The sequence below is a fragment of the Fundulus heteroclitus genome, chromosome 13, assembly GCF_011125445.2.
Source record: "Fundulus heteroclitus isolate FHET01 chromosome 13, MU-UCD_Fhet_4.1, whole genome shotgun sequence".
Classification (NCBI taxonomy): domain Eukaryota; kingdom Metazoa; phylum Chordata; class Actinopteri; order Cyprinodontiformes; family Fundulidae; genus Fundulus; species Fundulus heteroclitus.
In genome coordinates this window covers 18,039,923-18,066,602 of record NC_046373.1, presented here as the reverse complement: position 1 = coordinate 18,066,602, position 26,680 = coordinate 18,039,923, and the positions used below count along the sequence as shown (strand labels likewise).

The 26,680-nt window shown below is 39.6% G+C and overlaps 1 long non-coding RNA gene across 1 annotated transcript; it reads left to right on the top strand.

Moving 5' to 3' along the window:
* The first annotated feature begins 10,553 nt into the window (after positions 1 to 10,553).
* Positions 10,554 to 25,403, top strand: LOC105935048. The gene is made up of 3 exons (XR_001166747.3): positions 10,554 to 10,843; positions 14,266 to 14,543; positions 25,083 to 25,403. It is a non-coding gene; the product is annotated as an uncharacterized LOC105935048 (long non-coding RNA).
* Positions 25,404 to 26,680: the final 1,277 nt, after the last annotated feature.

Genomic DNA, 26,680 nt, shown 5'->3' with positions numbered 1-26,680 from the left:
TTCAACCATAAATTCTCTATTTATTTTTTAAAGCCTATCAACAATTGTATTTACTGTTACCATTTGCGCGGCTCCCATGATGACTATTAGGCAAGATATTTCAACAATGGGACCGAATCGCAGCAGCGAGAGTATGGAGACTTTTAGTTTGTGACTTTATGCGAATAACTTGCAGCTGTCTATGAACGCTGATAATGTCTTGTGCGGAAGCCAAGATCGCAGTTTTGGGTTTCAAATAATACAAAATTCTCTATAAAATCCAGAAAATAATATTTATTTCTAATTACAGAATTATTACCCTCAATTTCAGTCAAGTAGACATTTTAACGTGAAGCAGCACTTTATACTGAGATAAAATTAACCTGCAAGGTATCCACAGAAAACCACGAGATTTTTAACATTGCGTTTCAAATAATAATAATAAAAAAAAAAACTTATTTTCCGGAGGTGTATAATACAGTTTCCCCTTAAATGAATATTGTATAATAAATAAAACTATTACTGCTCTGTAAATCGTGATAAACACTAAAAAGGCGTCAATAACATCAGAAGTTGAAAGGAATTTTTTTTAATTCATGAGGAAGACTTTTAAATCCCGACGTGACATTAATGCTTAAATATGCAAAACGATCATTCTTTCTGTCTGTTCCGTCGCGTTTATTTCCAAACGCAGGGGTCATCTAGCGTTTGGCCATCAGGTGAGCTTAGAAACCGTCTGTTGAGCAACACGCGTTGGTTTTATTTGTTTTAAACAAAATTTGGTTTACAGAGTGAACAGGCTGTTTCTTGACCACAACTGCGTTTATTTTCTCTAAAATAGAAAAAAAAGAAACATTTCTTATACAAAATGAACTTCATATTTAATTAACTTTGTCATTTGCAAATTTTTTAAAGCTATATAAAATGCACCTTTGGCTGATTGCAGCTTGTTTTGTGTACTAGAGGATTTAAACACATTTTTTTACTTTACGACTAAATAGCATTTGTCTGGAGCTGCAAAACGTAGAAAATAGAGAAACTATTATGTTAATAAATAAAAACTAAATAGAAATAGTTCACTAATGATTAGCAAAATACACTTTACTGAGTAGAACAAGGCTATTGAATCCATGTTTAAGGTAAAACATGTTTTACCTTACCTGTCAAATGAAATAAAAGGACCAAATAGAAAATGTATTAACAGCATTAATTTCAAGGACTTATATACAGATATGACATAAAACAGATTTATCTATTAACTATTGCCTTTACATTAAAAAAACAACATTGCAGGTCATCAGAAGCCATTGGGGGGCCTTAAATGTTGAAAATATTCTAAAAAAGATCAAAATAGCAACTTTATCTGCAAATGAAATGATAAATCTGTGATTTTATTACAACAAATATTATTATTTATTTATTATTTATTATTCTAAGATATAGATTTGGAATCAGGTTGTTCTTATAAAGAAATTTGCTTTGAGACAACTAAATACAGAAACCTGCAGCAACCTGAAAGAGCAGCACACACTGCTGATGAATTCTAATGAAACAATGAAAACAAGACCATAATATCTCTCTCTTAAAAAAAGAAAACTAAAAAAAAAAAAAAAAAAAAAAAAAAGGTAATACCATCAACACCCATCCTCGGGGAATTTGACTCTGGTGGGTTAAAATCTGTTGTTGCTAAAGTTAATGTATGATTATATAAAAAAGGAATCAAATATAAGGGAATGTTTCAGAATGATTCTCCCTTTACTGATGAAGCTGTTAGTTATTGAAAAACTCTTTTTTGTGTGTGTACCTAAGGGAATAAAATGTAGAATTCGAGATATTGCCATGTTTTAGAAATCCATGTAAAATCACATTCCTTTAATGTGTCTATTCGTTTAAAAAAAACTCAGTTTAGAGGGTAAGATTTTGCTAATGTAAACAATCTCAGTCTGTTGCATGTTTGGAGAACCCTTGAGAGGAAAGAAAGAGGGTTCTTGGTTGTTTTCCAGAGCTCCAGATGAATTAAATAAAGCTCCAAACCACTTCAAACTGGAAATAAAATAATAAAAAAAGAGATCTTACTTTCAGACCCCTTACACAGATTTTCCTGGCTCATAGTTTATATAGTTGTTGGATCATCAAATAATCCAAAAAAGAAAAAAAAAAAAAGAGAGAGAGAGAGAAAGGAAACATTTTTTAAATGCTTGAAATTCTTGTGCTCCGGGACTTCAGTCCCACGCTGCTTCTCGCTTTTTTTTTTTTAACGCGGCCCCCATTATACACCAGCACGTCTCATTAAGCTCCCATTCAAACCAGCAGATCGCCATTTGAATATTGGCGCGACGCGGGGTGAAAGGGTGCCGGATCTGCATGCACGGCACCAGGCGCATAAGAAACCCACTGTGATCTATAGCCTATGCGTTACAGTGCTAAGGTCAGTGGTGGGTTTTCTCCTCCCGTCACCTTCAGCGAGCGTGGAAGCTGCGTGTCTGTCTGTCCACGCACGCAGCGGGTCTCCCGCGCTCCGTGCTCAGTGAAGCGCTCTGTGGAGCGTCTGGGCCGGCAGCAGTAAAACAATGGAGGGATGCTGATGGTGGAAGCTCCGAGACAGACTTTGACCCAGAGACTGTCTGCTTCTCACGCCTTAAAGGAGGGACAAGAAGAGGAAGAAGCTGGAAAACAGCAATCAATCATTATTTGGTTCTCTTCTATATTTTGAAGCCAGTCAAACTAATTATTTTACTTTGATCAATATGCAAGCAGCTATTCCCAGGCTATTATTCCATTCTTTTGTTTTTGAACTATAGCCTACTCGGTGGATTTCAGTTTGCAACCGATAACAAACACTTGAGAGAAATAATCCAAAATGGGACTTTAATCAGCTTTAGAATATATTTTACTAAGGTGCTACCATTTCTTTCAGGGTAAATAGCTGCAGCTTTAACGCAAACTATCAGGAAATGTTAAAACCATTTAATCTCCAATAATAAATTCATCTAGTTATCAAAAACTGGCTCCAGTGGAGACTGTGAAGTCCCCTGTGTAGTGCCTTGTGGAAGCTCCCATACACCTTGACTATTCATTTTACATTTCATCACATTGCCGCTAACCTTCGTGCATTTTGTTGTGATTTTATGAGTACAGATGTAAGTCCTTTAGTGCAGGTCTACACCAGTTTAGAAAACTGAAATTCTCATTCTATTTTTTTTTTTAAAATAGAACTGCTGTTTCCATGTCTAGCCACAAAACTTAGATTTTTGTTCAGGACTTTGACTAGGCCATTCTGTCCATATGCTTCTTGTGTCTGAGTGTGCTTTAGTGTTGGCATACCTCTGCTCAGTTCCTCGTCGTGCTGTCTGTGCTCCCAGGTTAAAGTCGCCAGACCAGCTCTGGACTCCTTCAACAAACCTTCCAGAGACAAATGTCTCTCTTTCCGTACCTCATTTCGGACATGGCTGTCCACATGCAGCTTCGTCGTCTCCGGTCATCATCCGCCTGCCCGCTCTCCAACTTTTCACCCGCTTCTTGAAACTCAACACTCGCCTGTTCTGCCTTCGAAACCACGTCAGGAACACAAATCCTCCTGTTTCAGTCCACCTCGGTCCAAAATTTACCAGCAGGACCATCATATCTGCCTCAACTCTTCCGCCCCGAGCAAGTACGCCGTCGCCATTTTAGTTCCTCTTTTATATTTATTCTTTATCGTTGTTTGTTTTCACCCAATCTGACAACGCATGGCAAGCTTATTTATAAAGCACTTTTCAGTAATAAGACGGTTCAAAGTGCTGTACATGAACAAAACCAAACAAAAAACAGAGGAAATAAAGCATTACAGAGACAGAGGACATTGCATTGGAACAGTAGCAGCAGGTCAGATACAGTATAAGATAAGTTGGACCACAAACCTCCACGTCAACATTACGGGCGACCGTGGCGCAGGAGTTAGGGAGTTTGTTCTGCAATTGGTGGGTTGCCAGGTCAATCCCCTGCTCCAACTGTCTCAGTAGTTGTGTCTTTGGGCAAGACACTTCACCCGAATTGCCTGCTGGCGTTGATGTATGGCAGCCTCGCCTCTGTCTGTCTGCCTCAGGGCAGCTGTGGCTACTAGCTCACCACCGTGAATGACTGATTGCAGTGCAAAGCGTTATACAGGTAACTCAGGGTTTCTGCACCTTTACAGTCTTCTCGGAGTTTGTTCCAGATAAGTGGAGCACAAAAACCAAATGCTGCTTCTCCGTGTTTGGTTTTGGTTCTAGATATGCAGAGAAGGCTGGAGATAGAAGACTTTAGTGGTCTGGATGGTTGATACACTGATAACAAGTCTGTGATGTATTTAGGTGCTAAGCCATTCAGGGATTTATAGACTAACAGAAGTATTTTAAAGTCTATTCTCTGAGATACAGGGAGCCAGTGTAAGGACTTTAGAACTGGGGTGATGTGCTATACTTTCTTAGTCTTAGTGAGGACGCGGGCAGCAGCGTTCTGGATCAGCTGCAGCTGTCTGATCCTCTTTATTGACAGATCTGTGAAAACACTGTTGCAGTAATCGATTTGACTAAAGATAGCTTCTCTCCTCCAGATGCAGCAGAACCACAGATTCAAAAGATTCCTCAGCTGTTCTCGTATACTTCATTGTAAATTACTCCCTTTTGATTGTGGGCCAGTAAATACCTCTTAAGACAGGCTGTTTTTAGCTCCTTTCATCTTCTCATGAACTCTTCCCCTGTTGAAGCAAAGCAGTCCCACAGCATGATTCTGCATCTGGGCCTCAAGAAAAATATCAGTTTGGATCTCATTTGCTGTGTCCCCCACATTGCTTGTGGGACACTTCAAAGGCGACTTCTCGAGGCATTGTTTCAGTGTTTTCTTCTCGCTGCTTGTCCATGAAGGTCAGATTTGTGGAGTCCACACCAAACAGTTGGGGCTTCCACCACATGAGCTGTGGATCCCTGCAGCTCCTCCAGAGAGAGCATGGAGCTCTTGGCTTCTTCACTGATTAATGCTCTGCTTTTCCAGCCTTTCATAGGTTTATAGTTGTGCCATATGCTGTCCTTTTTCAGATAATGGGCTCTGGGAGACGTGTAAAGCTTGGAGTACAGTTGTATAACCGAACCCTGCTTTAAACTTCTCTGGCCTGTCTCCTATTGGCTTTGGTCTTCATGATGCTTTTTGCTCACTAATGTTCTCTAAAAAGGCGTTTAGTGCAGCTTGGTTCTACTGAGATGCAGATTACATGCAGGCGGACTATATTTACTAATTAGGTGACTTCTAAAGTCAACAGGATGCACTGGATCTTATTTAGGGATATCAGAGTGGAAACACAAATAAACACTTTTCAGATCTGTATTTGCAGAAGTCTTAAACCATATGTTGTTTTTTTCTTCTACTTCACATATTATTCACTGGAAAAAGTTCAAGGGGCATGAATATTTCGCTTCGACGAGGCAGAAGCATACAGTCCAAGGTACTCAGTACTTTTGAAAATTATTACTACCTGCTTTTTATTATGACAAAAATCTGTTTCTCAAGAGAGACCTGGTCACGATGGCAGCAAGCACCAAAATCTAAACTAACAAAAAAATAAAACAAGGTAAACAGAGCTTAGAGTGACCTCCTTTCTTGCCCCCATAAAATGGAGATTAGCTCCAACAATGTAACAAGTTCTCACAATTTCAGGCAGTTTTCAAAATCACCCCTAGAAATACGGGCTGCATCTTTGTTAAGATAATTGTTTTGCTAAATCTGCCCTGACTCTGAAAACAGACATTTCTATTTGCAGAGCCATGCCAGTTGTTGATCACCTTAAACATCAGAACAAACACAAAAACATGTAATCACCTTTTTGTTCAAGTTTACCCTTGTATCTAATATTAATTTCCATTCGTGTATAGTTTTTCCACTAAGCCTGCCAGAAGAAGCACATTTAGAGGCCTGCAATATTAATTATTGCACCATCATCCTATTTAATTAATGTAAAAAAGTAAGTCACTGTGTTTTGTCTTTTTGTAGATAGACTGCGTAGACCTATGCATATACCTTACAATTACTGTCTCTGTGTCTTAAAGAAGGAATCTGCTCACATTTTGGTCTTTCTGTCGTTGTGAGCACCCTTCGGAGAACAAGTAGGTTCACTTTTGCACTTATGTCAGTGATGAACCTGGATTGCTTCTTCACAGCTCTGGAAATGTAACATGATCGGTGCTTGGTGCACGCAGCAGAACCAAGAGCACTACTGTGCAGTTTCAGCTTTTCTTCCGCAGCATCTCAGATGTCCGCAGCCATCAGAAGAGAAAGTACACGTTTCACGACAAAATCTGCCTTAAGGAGACGAGCTTTGACTTGTTGCTGGAGCAGCTCCCCCTGCACGGTCCAGGACCGTATTATGTAGCATTTCTTGAAGTTCAGGGAAGAGTTTACTTTGTTTGTGTAAGTGCAAACCAACACATACAGATACAGCAGCATCTGAGCAGATTATCGTCTTCATTGAATTCATTGTGCCTCTCCAGTCTGTCTGGAAGCACCAACAGGAGAGACACACACTAGCAAAGGTTAATTTTAACCACACAACTCTCGACTTTCTAACTTTAGAAAGTGTAACTATTCCCAAAGGGTCAGCATGCTCTATATCATGGCAGTAATATAGTGGGAAAACGTAGTTCAAATGTCCAAAGCGGGAATATTCTGGGGAAACCCCTTTGTTCAATGATGAGAACCAGAAGCCCACAAGCTGCATTCCTTGCAAATAAAACTTTTTAAAGACTATAGTGCAGTGAAAAAAGTCTTTTGGTTCGTCTTTTACATCACTATGGAGGACTTTGGACCTGTCATTATTTATATAATTGTTTGTATTCAGCTATAATGGAGAGATTTTGAGCATAGATAAATTACTGGGTCATGTCTTGGACTAGGCCACTTCAAAACCTAATTTTCTTCCAAGAAGAGGTGAATTTGCTGGTGTGCTTGGCATAACTGTCTTGTGGCATAATCCGAGAGTGCTTGAGTTAAGATCATAAACACATTGGAGGGGTTGGGGGGGGGGGCATCTTCCTTTAGTTTTTCTGCTAGAGAGCAAAATTCAACTTTGAAGAAATGAAACAGCCTAATCCCACCAAGGGGTTTGACTGGGGGTATAGCATTCTTTTTCTGAACTCCAGCGTTAATTTTACACCTGATGTAAAAGAGCGCACACCTTCCAATAACTCTCCCTTTTGTCTTGCCGGTCCACAAAATATTTCCCCCAAATCTCAAAGGACCTCTGGTTGGTTTTCATTGCTTATAGTTTTTAAAAAGTAGAATCAGATCAGAAAACGGTATCACGCATTTCATCAGGTTGCCTTTGCCAGATATTAAAATATTTGTGATGATTGGAAACATGTAAATATGAACACATAACAAAATCAGAAGAAACTATGTAAAGGACACTAAAAACACGTACTTCCCATATATGGATGATGATGATGTTGCATTGGAGATGGTCCCATCTTCAAAACTGTAAGTTTCTATGTCTTCAAACAAACTGCAAATTGTTTTATTAAGGGGATATATCATGCAAAATCCATTTTTCTATACTTTTGCTGTTTACTTGAAGTCTCTAGGAGTGGAGGGACTCTCCTAGAGACTTACCTGCCCCACAGTGGGGGCTGTGGCACAAGAATAATGAGGAATTCAGACCAAAGTATTGCAGTTCCCCTTTATATGGACCACAGCTGATGTCAATGTGAAAAGGAAGACATTGAAAAGTATTTGTCCCCTTTAACAAAGACACTTTAAACAAAAGTTATGAATCACTTGAATGTAAAGACAAGAACTATGCTGTGTCCTCTTAAGGATGAGAAATCAACATTTACGCTTATGCCACGCCTACAGATAACTTGAGCAGGAAGTAAGTTGGGCTAAACTGGAGCTGTTTGTGAGTGTAAATTTATCAAGTAAGAAAATTATAAAGCAGATTTTACTTCCTATTTAGCCGCTAGCATTATGACACATTGTAACATCCGCACATTGATAAGATAAGTTAAGATAAGATAAGATAGGCTTTATTGATCTCACAATGGAGAAATTCACTTGCCACATCGGTTCATACAAGAAGGTGCAGAGTAGTTATATACAGTGAATCATATATACAATGGATCAAAAAGGATAAAAAATAAAAAAATACAAAAAGAAATAGGAATGGGCATATGATGGCTTATTCACATACATTGTGATCTATATATATATATATATATAAACATATATACATACACATACACACACACACACATATATATATACATATATATATACATATATATATATATATATATATATATATATATATATATATATACACGCCTACATACATACGTACCTAATATTGTGTTAAATCGGTAACACGTCCTCCTCATATGTTTAAATTAGCATGTGTAAATTAGCTTCGCTTGCAGCTGTTTTTCTTTGTGTCTTGCCAAGTCAGTGAAAGATTGCTGTTCTGCAGCTGTACGCTGACTGTAGTTTCTTGGCTTCCTTTCCACACTGGAATGCGATCCACAGAGAAAGCTTTTAAATCCCTAAGTGGGGTGCTGGTTTGATTGGTCTCCAGGACACTGCTCTCAGACTACATTTCGACTGTCTTCCTTTGCTTGTATTAAAGAGGACTCATGCTTTTAAGTTCCTCCTTTTTACTTTTAAATCATTCAGTTGTGGTCTAGATGAAGGGGAACGGCAATGCTTTGGTCTGAAGTCCTCGTTATTGATGCCCGACAGTCCCTCTTTTACCCCTGTTCTGAGGTGCAACTTGTGTTGGTGCGGTCTCTTTAAATCTAAAGGAGGCACTTCACACCCCGTCCTCCTCCAGATCGCAGAGCGTTCCACACCACCCCGTTCAGTAATTATCATAGTATGCCGGGGGACTGTGTAGTGAACAACCAAACTTTTACACTTATCCACTTATAGCTTCATGTTCTTTCAGCTTAGACGACAAAATTTTAGCAAAAAAAAAAAAAAAAGCCTGAATCTATGACCTTTTTCAGAACCTCCAAGGGAAATACTGTGACGTAATTGTTCAAAGACATGATTGAGAACAGAGAAAACTGAAAGTCTTGAAAAATATGACCAAAACAGTATATAAAGATATCTACACAGCACCTGGAGAGAATAAAGTCATCTTTTCTGCACTCCCACAGACTCCAAAAACACAACAAAATGTATTGAAGGGCTAAAAAATTTGCATAATATGTCCCCTTAAATGTTTCTCCTGATTCCCTTCTCCTCAATGGACAAATTCTTATATAGATCTTTTTTTGCTGAACTCTAATTCAAGCTGATAACCTTTGCCTGTTTTATTGGGGATGCCTGTTACGTATTAAGTTTGGAGTTTGGAGCTACAAATGTGGCTTTCAGCATTTTTGTGAGCCGAACATCTGAGTCTATGACAAATTATTTAAATTTTTTACACCTTTATAATACTAACAAAATCTGTCTGGGGAAAGATCTTGCATCTAGGGGAAAAAATATGCAACTTTGTTGCTTAGGTGTGGTCATCCTTAAACTAGCACTTTGCATCACATCTTGACTTGGTAATGTATGTCCTGTATGTCTAGCAATAAATGCTCCAAATCGTTCATACTTTTAAGGACAGCTCCTTTCTCCAATTATTTTTTTCAAGACTGACCAGCATTTATAACTTTTCATCATTTCATTTGACACAAACTAAAGAAAAGCAACCCCAGATCACGATGTTACCACCGCCATGTTTCTGTATTGTGGCGTTCTTTCGGTTTATGTCAAACATACCTTTCAGACTTGTGTGCCTTCTCCTGACTGATACCTTTGTTCGATTAGATAACTATGAGGCTTTTTAACCTCTCTCCAAACTGTTTGTCTATTTAAAGGTCACATATAGGAAAATGTCAGCAAAATCTTCTTAGTTCAGCTTTATTTTATGTTAATTATCTTCGCTACAATTGATGGCAGTCGTGAAGTCAAGAGGACTGAATGCTGAAATTAAATCAAAAAGGTGTTTAAATAAAGGATTATTATGCAACCATGTAATTACATGTTTCTCCCTCGAAACAGATTTGTTTGTATCTGATTTTTATTTATGCCACATTAAAGGCTGAAAAGGTTTGGGGATGATTTATAAGGATTTCTTTTTTTTTTTTTAGTCTCACAGGAACCAGGAAATTTAAGAGTGTTGTGTTCACTTCCACAACTTTTGCCTGCCTCTGTGCTTCACGCTTATTCCCACGTGGACATCTTGATTTTCTGACATAAGAACTGGTCAAACTGTTCTGAGCTACAAGCCTGAACAGTATGAAAAGCAACGAGGATATCTGTTCTTTATGGATTCACCTCTGACGGAGTTGGAGGCATGCATGGCTGATGCATTTCTGCATGCGTCTGTCGGGGTGGTGTTGGAAAAGGGGGGGGGGGGGGAAGCAGCGCTGCAAACCTAAAGGTCCGTATTATAATTGCATCTTTCGTTTTGCATAAAGAAAAGAAAAAAATCGGAGGGTGGGAACAGTGATACCTCACCGACCCACGTGGGGGTGTGGTCTTGCTCTGGACGCAGCTATATGAATTTGGACAAACGAGACGTTGAGTCACTTTGGAGGACAACGCTGGTGGAGATGTAGCGGTCCGAAGGCGTGCGGGCACCTCCGAGCCCCCACCCTCGTTTGCATTTGGGAGGGACCGGAGCTGTGAACGGGGAGGACGGACCCGTTGGAAGCGTAAATGGACTGCGCCGGCGGGGGACGTCACGATGCGTCGTCGCCACAAAGCTCATGAACGCGCTCATTTGGCTCCCAGCATGCCGCACACCCGGAGGGACCACCGCTTACCAGGAGACCCCCTAAAAGCCCACCCTGCGTGACCCGAGGAGGAAAAAGTAAGACTCGCTTCCTCTTTAAAAAAAAAACACATTTTCCTAACAGCATGAGCGCGTCTGCAGGATGTTTTTTTTTTTTTTTTAAAAAGCTGCAGATGCCCTTTAGTGCTCCGAGCTGAGCCAAATAAAAAAGAATCTCTGTAACGTTTAATATTTGCAGTATATATGTATATACATATATATATATATATATCTCCAGTGGACGCAGCTTTGTGTTGAGACGAGTTAGAGATGCATGCATGGTGCGCAGCAGCAGCAGCAGCGGCGGCGGCGGTGGAGGCAGCAGCAGCTGAGATAAAGACTCAAAGCATCATGTGATGTCAGCAGCAAGAGACGTGCAGCTTCACTTGTGGCTGCAAAGATCATCTGCAGTTTCAAACACAACAATTAGACTTTACACAGTTTACACAGTCTGTAGAGGAGAACTGTTATTAATGGCGCCACAGAATGTGAATCTGCTCATTTCCACCGCGCAGGGCAGCTGCACGTTTGACCGATTCTCAGAAAAAGAAAGAAAAGAAAAGAGAAGAAATCTGGGTATTTAGATAGCGCCATTCTTTGTTTTCAAACCTTAATGTGTCCATGCAAAACTCACTCAGGATCCGCCAAAATGCTCTCTTATTGTCTCTCAAGTGTTACATAAGTCAGCGATGCACCACTCACTGCCTCTAAAGAGACATTTGAGAGTTAGTGTTGGATAACTGAACTTTAAAACGGTTTTTTTCCCCACCATTTACGATCCTAATGCTGCATAGAGTTTGTCCTGTTGGTTGCTGTGAGCTTTCCCAGCACTTTGCTAATGCACTCGGCCTATTTTGCACACCAAGAGATTAGCCTATACATGTTGAATAGGTCATGAAATTTAAGGCATGATTTTGGCATTTGCATCCAGCTGCTGCGCGACTTCCTGCAGGCTGAGATTATGAGGGGGCTCTTACATAAAGGCCTGTTTAATCTGTCTGGGAGTTTCAGCCCACTTTTACTCTACTTTTATTTTTTTTAATACCTGGATATTTACCAAAAATGTTCCTTTTCAAAATATATTCTGTTAGAAGCATTTTAAACTAACGCCGTGTCTGTTTTGCATCTGACAACCAGCCTATTCGTGAGTAGAAACGCGCATTTTTCACACGCGTCATGTTACACAGTGTATTTCTTGCTTCATCACAAAATCCAAACGCCAAAAAAAAAGAAAAAAAAAAAAAGAAAAAGAAAATGCACGCCTAACCCACGCGGGAATAAGCCACTTCCAGCTTAAAATTTCAATTAAAGTGTCAAACGGGTAAAGGATCCCGGATTTTGGCAGCGGAGACGTGCGCCGTGACGCACGACAGGTCTGTGGTTTGGGACGGACAAGGGGCCCAGCCGCCGTGACTCTGCAGCACCAACATCTGCAGAGTCACAGAAGCTGCTGGTGCGAATCTGCAGAGCGACGCGCACAGGGCAGAGTTCCCACGATCACTACAGGAGAAATCCATCTGGATTGAAGGCTCGAGCCACTTGATTTTCCGCTCCACTGTTTTAATGAAACCGTTTTCCTTTGTTTTCGTAGAGATGAAGTTCAAGACATCCTACAGACGTCCAGGTGAATATTACAGCCAGACGCCCCCCCTCCATCCACCCCAATATCTCTGCGCGGTGGCGCAAACTTTGCAGAGATGAATCAGAAATCAGACCTGGAGGTGGTGGCACCTGGAAGATGTCGTTAAATCGGCTTCGTTCGTGGACGCTCGGTTTGCAGAACGTTCCCAAGTGTGTCGCTGCGCTAATGTGGCCAATGGCTGAGCAGAAACTTTACGCAACAGAGACGCGGGAGTCGCTTTTATTCTTCCGCGCTACTCTGCGTCGACTGAAACACAAGAAAACAAAGAAGTACAGGATAAAAGTCGAGTTATTTAAATCAAACTAAACCCCCGTTGCAGCAATAGTCTTAAAAAAAAACCCTCTTTTTTGTGGAAAGATAAAAATGAGCACCTGAATGTAGGAATTGATTTAAGACAAATAAAGGTCGATCAAAAACAACATAATAGACGAATAAAGAGCAAAAGCTGGATTCTGACACCTTTTTTTTGTCAACTATAAATACAAACCTAGATAAATAAGTAAAAACGCTAAGCTTGCAGGTAAATAAATCAATCACAGTATAAAATTAATATTAGTATTAACAATAATAAACATAGTTAATACAAATAACTTTTGTCTTATATAAGTAACTCCACAGATAATCAGGGCAAAAGCTAACCTTGGGATTTATAAATGTGGACATAATCATAAATAATGAGAAATTGTCTGAAAGCTCTGAGTGGATAAAAAAAACGGTGAAATGTCCATCATGCCCTGATTAAAGGGAAGCAGCTGCAAAAAATAAAAATTATATATATATATAATGTTGGCATCCTGCAGCAGCTGTTTATTCAGCCTGTGGGTTTGAAGTGCAGGCATGGATGGGATCAGTGGCCTGTTTTCGCCGTACTGTAAAGAAAAATAATCATCTCTGTGATAATGTGTCGAGTGCTTTAATTAGGCTTCACACCTCGCTGCAACCCCTCCACTAAAAGCCAAAGGAAAGCTAATTAAAATGAAAGTGTACATTCACAGAAAGCTAGAATAAAGCGTGAACTCTCTCACACAAAAATAGTTTATTTTTCTAATTCCTTGTAGTTTTAGATGCTATCGTAGCTACATTACTTAAAAGTATCGAATGCTACAGATTGAATAAGACAATTTCCTTTTACTTTCTTTAGCATGCTTGAAATATTTCAGCGAAGAAAAAACATATTTTATAGTAGTTCAACTCAAAATTATTCGTATACTTCTCTTTTTCTGCGCTTTTACACAATGTATGATAAATACAATTTAAAGAAAATTAACAATAACTTTAAAATAGTACATTTTAATTTATTGACCTCTGTTGAGAATGATTTATTAATTATTATTAGAAGTTGAGCTTAATCCAATGTTGCATTTACTTCATGTAAAATTAGAGCTTATATTTGATTAGTGTAAATCCTCCCCCTTGGTATTGCTGCTTTATATCCACCTTCTGTCGCCCTCATTAAAACATTGTTTTATCAGATTTTTTTTGTTGTTGTTTTACTGGATGATTTTGCTTTGAATTCCTATAAAATTCAAATTTCAGTTGCATGGGTCATTTTAATTGCTTAGAAGATGCATTTTCCCAGCGGCGTCCTCTTGTGAATCTTTAGTGATGCTTTTTCTTTTTTGTTAAAGCAATTTCACAGGGGTGCTTTTATCACCATGTGATCAGTCGTCTGTGGTAATACTCCACATATATAATGTGTGACTATTACTGTCTTAATTTACACCTTGCCTGCTGGTTGGCACATATTCCAGAGTGAATTAGCTTTGTTTTGCTGAATTGGTCCTGATGTCTTTTCCTTTGTCGCCGTTTGTCCATCCAGGTGCGTCGAGAGGTTCATGGCGCGGCCGTTTTTGTTCCTGCTGGAGAGCTGCATCCGCAGGCCTGAGGGGTTGTCTGTTATCTTTGGTTATCTAGCTGTATGAGTGACGTACATTCTTCATAAAGCTAGATAACCGAAAGTAACAAGAATCCCATTACACGCCTGCACAGCAAGAAGGAAAACAACGCAAAAATAAAAAATAATGTGAGCCCAGTCGAAGAGCAGCAGCAGATAGGGCTGGAGCTGGACGGCAGCTGCTGCTAACCAATGATGTGAAGGTACGACGCGTTACATAAGGGCTGATTTTACCAAGAGGGGGTGGGGGGGATGCATCTGTGTGCACTGAGACAGATAGACAATAATAACTGGGATTTAAAAAAACAAAACAATAAATTCACAAAAATCTGCTTGTTCTCAGTGTGAACAATAATCCAGCTGTGCGTTAGATTCTGTTCTAATTGTTGGTTGGTTATTTTCATCCTAAAAAGGCCACCTTCAAACCAAACAGTAATTCACGGATGATTTCAAACCTCAAAGATTTTCTGGTCTTCCCAAATATGGCCTCAGGGTCACACTAATGTGAGAAGGGACCGACTGACACAAATAAATCAGAACACACTTTTATTTTAAAAACCGCACTGCTCGTCATTTTTTTAATGAAACAGTATTTTAAAAACCCTGCGTTAAAAAATAACTCCCTGACAGGTTCAGAGATATTTTTAACATATTCGGAAAAAGCCCGAGAACACTGAATTCAAGCATTTCCTTTTAACATTTCACCTCCATAAGGAACTGTCTTCTTTTCTCAAATAAACATGTGCCTTCAGAAGCAGATCTCAGGGCTTGCTTTTAACCTGTTTTAATCAACTCACTCAGAAAGGAAAAGAAACATGGTCACTTGACAAAGATTTTAGGCCTATATATATTTCCAGAAATGTCCCAAAAACATGTAAAATAATACAGTCCAAGAGATTCAATACTAGACTTTTTTTCCTCTTTTTGCTCAGCAAAATTGTCCCGACTGATCTTTTTAATTATGTTTCTTTTTTGAAAAGTAAAATTTACAACATATTTGAAGTATTTTTTTTAAATGTAACTTGGTATGGTGTCTTTTAGAAATACTATGGTAAAACATAAAACATGGTCCAGGGAAAACAAAAGCAACAATTTTCCCTATTGGTCCTAACATAACAGAACATATTAAAACTTACAGATATGCAATATTTACAATTGGCATCCAGAATTATTTTAATTCTGACACATAGACGTAAGATGAAATATAAATGCCCACTAATGTGCTTATTGGGAAAAACATTGCCTGTTTTTTGGGATTCTGCTCTTCATAAAATAACACAGAGCTTTAGAGGCGTTAGATATGGCTCACTGCCCAGGGCGTCTTTCTGTTAAGGGGCGCCATGAATGCTCAGGGACAAAAATGTTATGCCATCAGACGTGCCCCAAACTTTTTTTTTTTTTTTTACTGCTTATTGTCATGTTCAGTCAATGGGAAAAGGGCAGCCCTTCTCCTATGTACATTATAAGGGTATTATAATACCCTGCAGCCTGCTAACGATCATGAAGTTGGAGTCTGATTTAAGAGTTTTAATCAACGCTGAGCTGTTTTAGTATTTCTTAATTTGAAAGTTAATGTTATTAGCTTGCTGTTTGCCTTCATTGACCAATAAAGCCATCCAGATTACATCACCTGATCAGCTATAGATTAACATCGGAAACCTTTAAAAACTATTCTTCTGTTTGTTACAGCACAAAAACAGCACTTTTGATGCTTTTTTTCATTGTATCAGGAAAATCTTAAGCAAGGGGCAAGCATGAAAACTGCAAAATATACATTGTTCAAACCTGAATAGATGGGAGAACATATGTCTTTCATGCAAGTACCAAACTTAACTGAGACCACTTTTCCATCCCAAGTACTCTCGTCGCTGTTTGTTTAAGAGCCGACGTGCTTTTCTACCCGTTTCGGGCACCAACCATGCGTCGTCAACAGGGGGCGTTACTACAACTACAACACTAACAAAATAATATACTGTGGTAAGCTTACCATGAAATAAGTGTTGCTGCAGGTTCCACGTTTTTCCTGCTTTCCAGTCAGCTGATCGGCAGGTGGACAACCTAGAATCTTGTCCAGCTTTGCATAGCGGTGCGATGAACTGCCGGGTTTCCTGAGCAGATCATTGCTGAAAGCGCCATGCTGGTTGTTTCTTTATCCTGTGGTGTCCTCACCTCAAAAACGTGGAGTCACCCTGGACTGGCCCATAGGTGACGTCACAGTGAAACCAGGTATTCTGAACTACTTTTCGTGTGCCGGTAGCTCTTCTCTTCAGTGGAAAAAAAGCGACTGAGGTTCGAAAACATATTCAGGAATGGACTTGGTTGAAAAAAACCTAGGCATGATAGTGCAGCAACCTGATATTGGATAGTTAGTAGGTTGCCAACTGTAGTTTCTTAAACCGTGATGGGGAGTGCTACTTTATGTTCCCTAAACCCATAGTTGTCTTTGTTGAAAGGGAGGGAAATGAGCGTTGACCTTTTTTTCAGAAAGCTGACTGGAAGTGTGCAGCAACAGGTGTGTGTTTGTGGGGGGTGGGGGTGGGGTTTGTTCCTCTATGCCTGTCAAGTCAGAGGCAACTCAGTCCAGAACTTGCTCTGGCCTCTCATTAAACAGTAGGAAATGCTTGTTTTTGAAACCATGACCTTTCTAAAACCTTGGTTTACCTTCATACTCATAACCAGCTCTGCTTTCATGCACCAGCTTTTTTCTCCATCTAGTGGCAAACCGATGCAGATTCATGCATGTGGCGATTTCCCTGCACATAAAGGCACGTATTTACATGTGCATTTCCCACCCCCCTCCCCTCCTCCTCACATGAATATTAATCCAAACTCATCAAGGTTTGGCTTCTTTTATGGCATCCTTCATAAAAGCACATAATGAGACTGCAGCTCTTGTTGGGTTTCAGAGAGCACATCCTGCAGAGGCAGAGGTGGAGACAAAACAAAGACCACTACCAAAGGCAATTAGTGGCACTCTGCCTCGTTTGGAGCATCTCCACTCCAGTGTAAGCTTTTTTTTTTTCTGTTGTTGTTTTTTTTTTTCTTCTTTTGCAGGTAATTTTGTAGAATCATGTAGACAGAAAATGACAAATACAACAAAAAGACGTCTAAACAAAGAAAACCTTTAACAATCGGCTACAAAACCACCCCAAGGAACTAGCAGCCTCCATTAAAACGGCATGAAAAGGAAACAGACTCTGTGTTAATTACGTGACCCGTTAGCTTTTAGGAGCAGCATATTAAACGGTGTTAACCGGCGAGTGTGAGAGAAAGGCACAGGAAGTCGTCCCACACGATGACACGGCGAGACGCAGTATGCAACGATAACACGCAGAATCACTCGGCGTGTCGTTCGGATGGGATTGTGTGTAAAGTTTAGCTAGCTTTCTCCTGAAAAGCCTAACAGCGCCTGCTTGATTAGCAGACCAGCGTGTGAGTATTTTTCCATACAGGGGGGACTGTAAGCGTAGAACCGACACACAGCCACCTCTTGAGACAGCCAGGCTGCGTCCTAATGAAGCAGGTTGTGACATATTTTCTGTTGACCACACTGTACTTCCTGCAGCCCTCCTCCATGCTTCTCCCCCCTCATTCATTTAATTTCATTCTTTGTGTTTTTTTTTTCTTTTTTTCCCCCAGCTAAGATTCTCAGATGGTTGGCTCTGATTTGTGTGCATTTGCATAATGAATGTCATTTGCATGCTCAGGGGCAGACCATACCATGAGAACGGCTGTGTTGGTTGTTTGCGTGTGAGAGTGTGTGTGTGTGTGTGTGTTTGCTCAGGGATGGGAGCACGTGTGTAAATTTGCATGCTTTATTTAATTTCTTTAATGAACAGACTGACATCAGGTGTTGTGTTTTCCCCCTCCATGACTTCGGTGTTTTTTTCCCCCTCCCGTATGTGCCATGTTTGTGAGTCCTGAATGTGCGGCGCATGTAGGGCAGCGATGTGACGATCATGCCTCCTGCACCCTCCCCTCTATTCCCGCCGCCTTGGTCGCCATTCAGCGATGCACCAACTAGAAGCATGAAAATAAGACTCCTTCCTCGATCCCATAATCCTCCTCGTTCTCCGACCCCTCCCTTGCCAGTTTGTCCTCCTCTCCCGCATGGCAAGTCACAGTCCCGCCACCATCTTAGGTGCTAAAGACTGGCACAAAATGGCAGCTGCGAACGAGGAACGTGGACAAACCGGCTGCCGCGCCTTCCCCCCACTCCACGTTATGCCCCCATACTTTCCGCGCCATTGGTCGCCTCGAGACAGTGTTAATTACTGCCCGCGTGTTAATTGCAGAGACCGTCCCCATGAGACGTGCATGAAGGGATGAGATAGGGGGGGGCGGGGGGGAAACGAGCAGCCAGCGGCGTCTTCATGCCGAAGAGGTGGCATTTTTAAGGGCGACTGCGTTGCTTTTTCGCCGTGCCCGTTGTCACGCTCGCAGCTGATGGAGAATTTAGCGGCGATGCCCGGGAAAAGTCTCGTTAATTAAATTGTTTCAGTGTTGTTGATTACAAAAGAGTCGAACAAACTGGCGGTGTTTCTGCATGTGGAGCTTTTAATGCCAGATGAGCGTGTAGACATCTTGGTTTGATGAAATAGATGGGGGGAAAAGAAAAAAAAACAACCTATACCCTCCCACATGTACTTGAGGAGCCATAATTAGCAACACAGCAGCGTTCATAAATCCCCACTTGTAATCAGACTTAACCGTGCTCCCACGTGAGCAATGCGCTTCTTGTTTAGCTTAAACCTGCGGTTCGGTCGATGTAGGATCAGATTTTACTTTTTCACAAATCCAGGCTCTAGTAGGCAATACGTCCAAGATCCTGCATCACATTTTTTGTACAGATTTGACAGCCAATTTATGCAAGGACAAATCTGTCGTCGGTGCGTTCTGAGAAATATCTCAGTACATAGGTTGACTTTTTTTTTTGGGTGTGCTTGTAGACTATGTTCATACTCGATTTCCATCTCAAAATTACAGCCGAACTCTCATTACATTTTATTTAACCAACTTTGAAGTGGGTTTTTAAGCAAAACTACAAAGTTTATGAATGTATTAATAGATATTTCTTTATAGTTGTCAGTCTTTATGTTTGGACAAATGGATGAAAGAATGAACTGCAGACAAGTCCCAGGCTGTATCGATAAATGCACGGAGAGACGAGAGATAGCTGGATCATGGACAAAGGAATGGATGGATGGACGGACATATGAGGAAGAAAATATGAATATGACTTTTAGACAGATTGAGAATAAAGTCTGGAGATAAATATTAGATTAGATAGATTAGATTCAACTTTATTGTCATTACACAGGTACAGGTACAAGGCAACGAAATACAGTTTAGGTCTAACCAGAAGTGCAATAGCAGCAAGTGCAGGATTAACAATGGTTCCATAAGTACAGGACATGGGTTATTACTGAATAAATATAGAGATGGATACTATTATAAACAGAATTTTACTGATAGAAAATATATTTTTCTATACTCTGTTTTCTTTCTTCTCTAGACTCAGAAAACCTCCACATTAAATTCCTGCATGGGTCAGTGTAAGATTCTCACAGTAATTATAAGGCAATAACTGAATATCATTTATTTTTATGTAAAAATCCCTATTCTTACAGCTGATAAAAAAATAGCATATTGATTATCAAAGTAACAATAAAACAAAACAATATAGATCCCATTATTAAGTTATTCTTAGCCCTGCGATGGACCAACGACCTGTCATCCATCCGCCCGTCTCAGTCCACCCAGATCGATGGATATTATTCATTCTGGTTGTGCCAAATAAAACAAACTTTATAGAATAAAACCTGCAGTATGACTGGCTGTTAGCTGGTTAATTAACTGGTTAATTACCTAAGCTATCTGCTGATGTAACCACGGTCGGTTGCTTATCAAACATGCTGCAGGTAGCGTGCCAACTGTAGGGCGACAGGTGGGGGTCCTTTCAGGTTCCACATAGAGGCGGAGCACGTCTTTCACAATCAGAAATATTTCCAAATAGCCCCCTGGGTCTCTGCCTTCCTTCAGCCAGCTGACTGGCAGTGTGGAGTAACAGGTGGGGGAGGGTCAGCTGTGTTTTGCTCTATGCTCCATACAGCCAGGGAAAACCCTAACCACTAGGAACGAGATGATACCTACAAAAATATACATAGCTGTACATAAGCTGATTTTTACTGATACGCAAGCAACACTGACATACTGACATTTTCAGCTAGCGGAGAAACTCAACAAACTAATTATTTTATGCTTCTTTTAAGGTGCTTTATGTGAGCATGTAAGTCTTTAGGTGATGAATTGTCCCATGAACCATCCCTCAGAGCGAATCCTCTTCGCACAGACACTGAAAAGATGCCGTTGGCTTCTGTCTAAATTAGAGCCGGACAATTAATCGCGTTTGCAATATAATCGCAATTTTAACAAACACAATTTCCAAATCGCAGAGAGATTCCTGGCTACGTAACAATTAATGGATAAGACGCGTCTTTTAGGTGTCGGTAAAATGTTTAAAGTGGGTTTGCCTCCACATGGAAGGGAACAGAGCTGCAGCAGTGAGATAATCTTATTTTATTATTTGTTATAGAGTTTATATAATCAATACTTTTTTTTTTTTAACCAGAAACTTTCAGGAATCTCATCATAGCAAGTACTGGTCGAAGTGATTAATACATAGACTTGTTTGTTGGTTGTACTTTATGTTCAATAAGGATTGATGTCCAACTCAACAAGCTATTCTCTTGAATAAGAATATTTTGATTAATAAAAACAGTTCAATTTCCTGTTTTAAATAGTCCTTGTTTACAAAAAAATTTGTTGGTTGTAGTTAATACAGAGAAAAGTCAAATTTAAATCACAATCACGGTTGAATTTTTGGCTAAATCGCACAGCCCTAGTCTAAATCAATTTATATTGTGGATGAGAAGGAAAAGGTAAAATACTGCAACATCTACTGTCGTCTGCTTGTGACTTAAAGCTTTTAGGGTTGATAAACTGGGCTAGTCGGGCCTGGCTTTAATTATCCGTTTTAAGATTAATTTCAAAGTCACATCTTTAACATGTTTTTCTGGTCCATGCAAAAGAAAAGTGCCGACCAGCCTTTAAACATGCAGGTTATGGATGGATGTAGCAGCATCTAATCTTTGAGCTTTCCCCAAAAAAAAAAAAAAAAAAAAAAAAAAAACCTCCCCCAGCAGCTTGGTTTGGATTTAAAGAGGTGAAATAAATCATGTGATAAATACAACTACTGGTTGAGAAACGATACCCGACTGGAGGATGATGGAGGGGTGTGGGAATGAGGGGAAGGAGAGAGAGGGACGGGGGAGGCAGACAGACAGGGAGAAGGAGCCTGCAACAGTGAGATCTCAATAGTGTGAGGCCTTCTTTGTGTTTGAGTATGAGGTTTATTTTGGGGGTCACAGGGAGGGGTGCTAAGAAAAGGGGCAAAGAAGAGAGGGTGGGGATCTTATCCTGGACCCTCAGACAAGCGGCACATTGTCCTCCCCAATGTGTGGCGGCACTTGTGGCGTAACGCCATTATTTAGGCCAGTGGAGGGAGCCAGGGTCTGGAGAGCAGCTTAACCAAAACGCCAATTAGAGCCGGATCGTCCTGATTAATGGACGAGGGAGATTGGTAAACAATACCAGCCATTGTTAACTTTACCGCTCCTTTTGCACTCACACGCGAGCATATATAAAGATATTTATCGTAAACTCATATGAAAGCATATATCCACCTTGCCAGTGCAAAGACGACTTAATATAAACCCTGGATTGAACCCTCTCACACACACACCAAAAATATATATAATAATTCCGCAATTTAACTTTATATATATATATATATATATATATATATATATATATATATATATATATATATATATATATATATATCTTCCAATTCCCACAGTATTAAACCTACACTACAAATCTGACTATAAAATTTATTTGAGTCACTAATTTTCATGAAAGTGATCTCCCCTTCTTAGAAAAAGCGTTTTCTGGTCCGTATGCTAATCACACGCCGTATGATGCTTGAGTCTGCATCTCAATACATCCCGCTTTATTGTTTTTTTTAAGCATATGCACTGAATAATTAGTCACTGCATACTCCAATCAGGGGGAACCCCAATGTGGGGTTTCCATGGCCACCCCATCAGTTCGCCCAAACCCTCCTCCTCCTCCTCCTCTCCCTCCTCCTCCTCCTCCTCCTTCCTCTCGCCTGCAAACAGGACAGAGAAAAATAAAGCGTGGGAAAAAAACACTTTGGGAGCTCAGACAATGATGGCGGGATGAGGGAGGAGGAGGAGGAGGAGGTGTGATGATTCGAAGAGCAGCTTGTGTCTAGACTGACTGCTGTGGAGTTTGGTTGCTTTGGGGGCTGGCAGGGGCATATTTCACCTTGTATGTCTGTCTTCACTGAGGGGCATTCTGATTATTAGAAAGCAACATACCGAACACTGATTAGATCTTTAAGGACAAATTAAGAGCAACTCAGTTCCTGCACAATCTTGCTATTTTGACTTTTTTTTTTTTGCTTTAAATTAACTTTTGATACATTTTTCATATTTATACAGCCACTTCAGAAATCGCAGGTATTTTCCAACTAAACCATACCATGCCCATTAATAAATAAAAAAAAGTGTTAGGTCTTGATTAGCCCGCCGTCAGACAGAGTCAGTGCTGCTTTCACTGTGGAAACAGAAAGAGTTTAGGTCTGAATAATCGAGACAAAACCAAAAAAGACCTCTGATCTAAATACATTTTAAGTTGAATTAGCACTGAAATAAAATGACCGTGTTGTCTCCTGTCTCCCTGCTATTTCTGTTTACGTAACATTGAGAATAGAGACTAATTTTAGCTGGGTACATGTCCCAAATATATATGATAATGTCAATAAAATTCTAACAAATCTTTGTGATGCACAGATGGCATAGTCAAGCAAGTCTTGTTTAATAATAAAGGTTAGAAACAGTTAAGATATTTTACTTAAACTTGTAATGGATGCCTACACCTTAAATAATAAACCACAAAAAATAATGTGAAAATTGTGCAGAGGTGGGCAACAAACTGCGGGTAATTCAATGCACATTAAAGAGAAATGGAAATCAAAAAAAGCACAATAACTACATCAGAACATGATAAAGGGAAAGTTTCTGTAAAACAGAAAGGAAAACCTCTATTTCAAGTTTATGGGAAGGGTTCTGCTGGAAAAAAACCTTTTGGATTCTTCATCACCCCATCCGAAAAGACTCATCACACCAAATCCTCATCTTGTTGGAGACAATGTGGAGGACAGGAAGCAAATCACTGTCAAAAAGGCGGGTCTTCCCCTTTGATAACTCCTTTCTTGGAAATAAGTTTCCAAGGTTTTGAGAGGGTGTTTCAGATTAAAATCCCTTTCAAACAAGAGACTTTATACCTGGGTGGATTACTAATAGACAGTGCAACACGCAAGGGAAAATATTTTCAGTTCAGCTGCTAAGAAAGCCATTACTAGCAAATGACAAATACAATAAATGAGTGGATTAATATTGTCTATACATAACATTCTCAAAATGCAGAGGATCTATCTTGTATTAGAAAGCCACCCCACACCCCCACACTTATGCCTACATGTAATTTCAATCTTTTGAAATACTACTTTATGTGATGGATCTACACGAAATAGTACAAGTTGGTAAAATGACATAAGAAAAATAAATAAATAAATAAATAAAAACAATTAAAAAGGAAACGGCTCAAACTATTCATGTGTATATGTATCGACTGCATGGTTTTGGTGTAACCAGTAAAAATAAAAACACCTATAAGTTATAGTTAGAAATATGAAGACAGGTTTTGAGCTTGCCAAAAGGCACCTGGTCGACTCCCCAAATGTATAGAGCTAAAATCTAAATTTTCAGCCACCAAGGAAAATGCTACGTCAGCTGCAAACCCAACACATCCCATCACCCTGAGAACAGCATGGCTACAGTGAAACAAGGTGGTGGCAGCATCATGCTGTGGGCATGTTTTTCAGCAGCAGCGAAAGATGGATGGTGTTAATTACAGGGATATTCTTGAGTCAGTGAGTGTGATATGAGATTAGGGAGATTAGGGTTCACCTTCTAGCAGAACAATGACCCGAAACGTTCTGCCAAAGCAGCACTTGATTGGTTTAAGGGGAAACTTTTAAATGTGAAGGAATGCCCTTAACCCTTTAATACTTTTACAAGGCACTGTATATTTCAGGAAAGATGGCAAAAATGGGTTTAAAGATTCTGAATTTGAATTGTGTTCTAATCGGCTTTTAACCATGCTGATATTATTCTACTAAAATTACACCCCTGTTGTTCTGTATGCTGTCAAGCTGTTTTACTGTGCACCTGTGAATATGGACAAATATTTGATAGAATAAAAAAAAAAGAAACATTTAAGAAACGCTGCATATACATGCACAAACCTGGAAGTCAAAAAGTAGCTAAGACATCTATTCCTAAGCGGGAGCCTGGCTCGTGTAAATATGGCAGAAAATCTTCTCAGAGAAACGTGGTGGTGACCGCGTCATGCTGTGACTTGTGACCTGTTGTAGGCGAGCAAATGAAGGTCGGCCACTATAGAACCACTATACAGAGGTGGAGAAGTTTAAAATGTTTAATGATGCCCCACTTTAGAAAAATGTACAAAACAATTTTTACGCAATCCTATTTGTTCACAGCTTTTAATGTCTTTAATCTTTCTTTTTTAAGGTTTCTGATCTGACCAGAGCTGTGGGCAACTAGAAGACTATAAATAAGCCACGGACACCAGCTTAACAAAGGACAAAAGTATTCAACCCCCAATGATTAGGCCGAGGAAAGGAGCTCAAACACAGCAGCCTGGTGGAGAGCAGTTCAGACGCTCACATCATGTGGATCCAGAAGACGCCGTCTGAACGACATCCTGGGAGTGTCAGAGCTGAAGGACTGGAGTGATGAAAGCTGCTTTCTGGGAAGCTGCGCGGCACAGCGGTCCAGAAAACATCGGCACTAGATTTTAATGTAGGTCAGAGCTCAGATCAGCATCGTTTAAAAAAAAAAATGCCGAGATGTCACTCACATTTATGGATTTTCATGTTAAAAAGCTTAATTACTGAAAAAAATAGTGATTAACAGTAGTCAAGAACAGAAAAATATGTTATTTTACTCTTAATTTCCTCTTTAGTTGAGTTTTTATTAGTTTTATTAGCTTTTGAGTCTTGAAGTGATAATGTCTTTCTCCTGTGTGAATCTGAATGTTTCAATGTGTTGACAATCTTAGAAATCATCTATTGCTGATTTGTTTTTCCAACAACAGTGCTACATGCATTTTGATCATATTTACATGTAAATCATTTACTCGTGTTTCAGGAAACACGCTTAATATTTCCGTTCATTGGTAGCGTAGCGTTTATTCCTCAAAATCCTGCGGGTTAGGGTTTTTTTTTTGCACCAGTTGAGTGTTTGGAAAAAAAGCTTCTTTTAAAATGTTTAAAACTAACATTTAAATATTAAATGTAGATCAGTGTCATAAGACTGGAGCGACCTCAGCAGTCTTTTACAATCTATTTCTAACTTTCTTCATGTTGCACACTTACTCTGCAGGTATTTTGTTGTGTGCAGGCAATCAGAGCTACATAAGATTAACTTTGTCTATGCAAGGTATAGGAAATGAGAATATGGTGTCAAATTTGTTAGATTTTGTTTTTATTGTAGAGTTTACAGTGACATGTTAGATTTGCACTTAATATGATAAATGTTCAGGTTGAATTTGCACAATAGCATTTTAAGCATAGTTGTATGACTAACATGCTATATTGCACTATATGAGCACAATGCAATGTAAAATAGTTTTAGCAGAAACTGATATTAAAAGAGGCTCTTCAGAGTTTGACTGATCCAATCTTTACCGCCAGTGTTTGAAACTTAAATCTGTGTTTGTTCCACACATATGCATTAATTACTGCTTCTGACAAATGTTAAACTCTCTTGTTTTATTGTCACCTAAGCTTGTGTAAACATGTGCAATTGATTTTAAGCAGAAAATATCCTGTTTAGAGGGACTGATGCACATCACACAATATTGCACAACAAATATTTGTCTCTCAGGAGTTCTAGAAGTTCAGTTCGCACTTAACCTAATCTGTGTTATGCAACCGTTTCTAATGTAAATCAATAAAAGTATTAATGTTTACAATAAGACATCAACTGCTCCTGTGTGAAGTTTGTATGTCCTCCACTACCTTTGATCACAACACAGCACAGTTCACTTTATTTACATAGCAACAAGCTAGAAGAGATTCTATCTCAAGGCACAGCACAAGACAAAT